The sequence below is a fragment of the Triticum aestivum genome, chromosome 1B (genome assembly GCF_018294505.1).
Source record: "Triticum aestivum cultivar Chinese Spring chromosome 1B, IWGSC CS RefSeq v2.1, whole genome shotgun sequence".
In the NCBI taxonomy this organism is placed as follows: domain Eukaryota; kingdom Viridiplantae; phylum Streptophyta; class Magnoliopsida; order Poales; family Poaceae; genus Triticum; species Triticum aestivum.
The window spans coordinates 661,049,569-661,054,497 of NC_057795.1; the positions used below are offsets into that span (position 1 = coordinate 661,049,569).

At 53.0% G+C, this 4,929-nt stretch overlaps 1 pseudogene; it reads right to left on the reverse strand.

The window, feature by feature from the left end:
* Positions 1-1,113: 1,113 nt before the first annotated feature.
* On the reverse strand, positions 1,114-3,020 carry LOC123081886 (BTB/POZ and MATH domain-containing protein 2-like; annotated as a pseudogene).
* Between the last annotated feature and the right edge of the window lie 1,909 nt (positions 3,021-4,929).

Sequence of the window (4,929 nt, forward strand, 5' to 3'; positions counted from 1 at the left end):
GACTATGAGGATGATGATCGTATGACTTATTATTAATAACGAGTAGAAGTTGTACGATGATGCATGATTAGTAGGACTTGTTATTATATATGATGATGTATGATGCGAGAGCATGCATGAGTTATTATATCAGCGGGTGAAATGAACATATATATAGCAGCAGCGTTGGTAAACCAAGGACGAAGATACAAGAGAGGACACTTCTCTCTATTAGCTAGCTAATAACAACCTAAAAATAACCCCAAACCCCCTAAAGCAGCCACTTTTCTAAAAAAAACATGGACTTTTGGTCCCGGTTGGTGTCACCAACCGGGACCAAAGGCCCCCTGACTGGACTCGGGGCACAGGCCACGTGGAGGCACATTGGTCCCGGTTCGTGTTTGAACCGGGACTAATGGGTGGAGGTATTAGTAACGACCCATTAGTCCCGGGACTAAAGGCCCTTACGAACTGGAACTATTAGGTGTTTTTCTACTAGTGATATGACCAACCCTACCTCACTATATCTGCTCTACGCACCTCCCCTCCGGTCTCGTCTCTGCCATATGTCGCCACAATATCCGACTAGGAGCTTGACATCCGCCGGTCTTAGATGGATAGGGGCGGCTCATTGAGCTTCACGCCCTACCGGTGGCCTAGATGGCCCCTAGCTCTGGGCCCAACCACCGTGGCTCATCGTGGTTCGCGCCATCCCCAGTGGCACGGCGAGGCTCTTGTAGCTCCGGGCCATACCCCCTTTGTAGGTGACAACAACAACAACAACAACAACAACAACAACAATAGATCAAATTAATAACACTAATTTACAGTAGTTTTTCCAATCCCCGCAGAAAAAAATAGCTTTTTCATACATCTAGATTGCTCTACTTTTATTTATAACCAATAAACAAACATGTTTCTTGGTGTGAAAATGAAGACAGACAGCGATATGAGAACGGAACAACTTGTTAATAAGGTGCGGCATACTTCACACCGCAGGAATACAGGACATTGTGACGTTAATGTTTACTGAACTATAAACCATCCATGCCATGCACATGCACATGCACATGCACACGCACATGACCTTTCTCTCTTACATCACACCCTCACTCTTTGGCATAGCACGACGAACTACACTCTTGAAGCAAACTTGGTGATGAGCTCATTCAGAACAGAGAGATTGGTTGCAGCTATGCGCTCCCAGTCACTGGTCGCCATGACTTGTTGCAAGTCCGCAGCGGATTGAACCTTGAGGAACTCCAGGCAGGCCTCCTTCAGGTCGGAGCAGTGATGCTGCGCAGCTAGGGCAAGGATGGCAGTCACCGAGCTCGCAACTATGCGCTCCAACAACCTCTCTTCACACATCGACTAGAGCCGCTGAAGATCGTACCTGTCCGCCGCGGCAAGCAAGTCCCACAGCCACGTAATCTCAGCTCCGGCTTCTCCTTCCACCTCCATCTTGGGCATTGAGTCGGTGTAGACAAAACCAAGCAGCGCCTTGAACACGCCTGGCTCCATGTCTTGTATGTGTATGGCACCGGATGTGGTCCCCTCCTGCATGGGGCCAAAGAGCTCCGCCATGAAGACGGTGTAACATGCCGCAAGCACGCATCGGTGAGCGGCGAACGTCTCATGGCCAACCTCGAATGTCACGTCGGCGCCAACCTTTGTCGCAAAGGGTTGGTTTAGATGCTCGCATATGTTAGTTGGCCGCACCTTGATGAAGGCAGCAGCAGCAGGTCCAGGGATGATAAAATCGCATCGGATGGTGAAAGAGTCATCCTTGAGATGCTTTGACTACTCAAGCTCCTATTTTTTTATGAAACGATTGGGACCCCAGGCTTGGCCACACCGAGTAAACCCAACTGATGTCTGTGCACGGATGCGTGCGTGCTCTTGCTGGTCGACCTCATCAACGAAACTAAACTGCACGTGCGCTTTCACAGGCTGTGCAACTTCCTGTTTAAGAAGAAGGAAAACGGATATGAAGCCAGCCACACTCTTGGGATAACCACTGGCATACAAACCTATAGCCCATTGATAACCGCCAGCACTAAAAAAGCCACCATTGATGTACTCCCTCCGTTCCTAAATATAAGTTTTTGTAGAGATTTCACCATGGACTAGACACGGAGCAAAATGAGTGAATCTACACATTAAAATGCATCTAGATACATCCGTATGTAGTTCATAGTGGGATCTCTATGGCCCAGTGTGGTTGAGCTTTTATCAACGGATTCCGCTGCCGCGCGGCAGAATCTGAACCAAAGGGCGAACCCAGCAGAATCCGATTCCAGAAATCCGCTGCCAAAATCTGAACCAAAAGGAGAAGCAGCCCAGGACGTGCTTTCCAAATCTGATTCCGCTGCGGGCCAAAATCTGAAAAAGCTGTATTCCGCGGACGGCAACAACAAGCGTCCGTCAGCAATGACGGATTTGCCGGTGAAGGACATGATTCCCTGCGATCTATCGGGACAGCTCACCTCCGGCGGCAACACAACTCGCCGGCTCAACTTGGATGTGTATACAGACGCACGACGCCAAAAGGAGACACTTGACTGGGAACCAACCCTCCCCTCCCGAGGCGCTCCCCTCGGGCATCCCCGGGAGGCAACCCTAGCGCTGCCGCCCCCGTCTCCTCGCCCCGCCCCCCATCCCTCGCCGCCGCAGGTGGCGTCGCCGGCCAAAGGCCGCGTGGCGCAGGCGGCGGCGAGGCGTCTTCCTCCCACGCGCAGGTGGCGGGCGGCGCGGGGCGCCCTCCCCTGCTCGGTGGTGCCGGGCGCCGGTCGGCCGCTGCTCTGTTTTCCTCCCTCCTCCTGGCGTCCTGGTGGACTGCCGGCGCTCCCTCCTTCCCTCCTCCCCTCCTCCTTGGCTCGTGGGGGCTGGAGGCCCGGGGGCGTGCTGGCGGCGGATCTGGCACCCCCTGTCCAGATCCGACTGGTGGTGGTGGTTGGCGGTGTCACGGGTGGCCGGTGGCCCTTCCAAGGTGGTGGCGCTGCAACTGGTCCTCGTTCTGCTCCAGTGGGGTGGCGGGCCATCGACTGCTCCTGGCCAGGGCGTGGAGACGCAGGTGGTGTGGTGGTCGTTGACGCTCTTGGCGGCCTTCCTCGACGGCTGGGTGCGGTCAATCCGGCGGCCCTCGCCGGCGGACGGGTGGCTGCCTCTCCCTCGCAGGTTCTGGCCCGGAGGCCGTGGTAGGGCGTCAGGGGTGACGCAGGGGAGGCTGCTGGAGGGACGGGTAGACCGACTACCTGTCACCGGCCTAGTGCCTCCTTGCCGCTGACAGTTGTTCGGGGCGGGTTGGTCACCGGCGGTTCCGATGGTGCTTGGGGTTTGCCGGTCGGCTCAAAGCTCGTGCCTTTGATGGTCTCCGGAGTGTCTGGATGCAAGGCGGCGGCCTTGGTGGCAGGAGCTGCTGGCTCATGGGCGGAGCTCGTGGCTCGGGCGCTGATGAGCTTGCTGTCATGGCCGCGTGGGCGACATGGGGTGGGCCTTCGACGATCTCGGTGGTGGTGCGGCCGGCGCTCTCATGTAGGGCCATACATTGGACGGAGGCTGAGGGTGGTGGCCGGGGTGAAAACCTCGTGTGGCTCGGAGCCAGACCGATGGCAGCGGCGTCCATGCGTCGTTCCCTTCTTGAAGGCTCCATCGCGGTAACCCTGCGTCCTTCGTGTTACTCCGGGTGAAAACCTAGATTCCCTGGATCGGGCGGTGGTGGCTCATCGGTGCCGTTTCTTTCTTGGAAGCACCGCTTTGGAGTCCCTGGTTCGTCTGAGTTACGGTTTCGTCTCCTCGCGGTGACTCGTTCACGGTGGAGAGCTCTTTAGACCCTTAGCTATGCTCTTCTGCCTATTTGTCGTTTGCTTTGGGGTGTTTAGAGTAGCTTTGCTGTTTGTCAACTCCCTTGTATCTGCCTTGGGTGTGTGTGTGGTGTCGGGTGGTTTGCATCATGTATGTTGATCGTTGCTTTATTTATAAAGCGGGGCGAAAGCCTTTTTTGGTATACAGACGCACGCGCCCGACTCGCAGGAACTAGATTGGCCAGAGGCTTTCTCGTAATTTTCTGGTTCTACAACAACTCAATGACCTGCTGGTGGTTAGGTTACATACACGCACGACTCGGCCTATAGTAACCTATCGAGGCTGACTCCAACAAGAACCGCTAGCTAGTCCTGAAGTCTAATGACAAGTGGAGGATGCGCATGGACTTTACTGATATCAATAGAACATGTCTCGGAGATCCGGTATACAGAAGTGAGTATGAAACCGAAGATGAAGGAAAAACATCGTTCAGTATACCCCTCCCAGGTGTTGTGTCATGTCAAGAAGTCGTTCAGAATCAATAATGCAAGTGAAACCTATCAGTGTGCTATGAAGCACACTTTCGATGACCCGATCAGGTGAAGCATGGAGGTGTAACATCGATGACCTAGGGTTGAAGACTAGGAAGAAGCGTGACATGTTGCTTGACTTGTACAAGGCCTTTGAGAACCTGAGAAAGACACATTAACATCATCCACAAGGAGTGTGTCTTCGTGGCCGGGGCTAGGAAATTCCATGGTTTTATGGTCTCACATCGTAACATCAAGATGAACCCAACAAAGATTAAGGCCGTCGAAGGAATGGAACCCCCAAGAACGTCTCATTATCCACCTACTTTTAGGTAATCCACGGTTTCACACAAGAACAAAACATATTAGGGTGAACTAACATTTTGTACGAGAATGAGTCACACAAAAAGCATTGAACATTTGATTTGTGCCTTCGAAAGATCAAGTTGTAGATGGGTTTACTAAACCTCTCTGAATTCGATGGTGTTTTAAGGGCAATCTCGATTGTTATGATTCGGCTCGGCGAGGCACGCCATGATTTTCCACGAATATACTATTAGTACTTATAATATGCACTGTAGCATATCCGAAAAAAAGAGGGTAGATTAGAATCTTT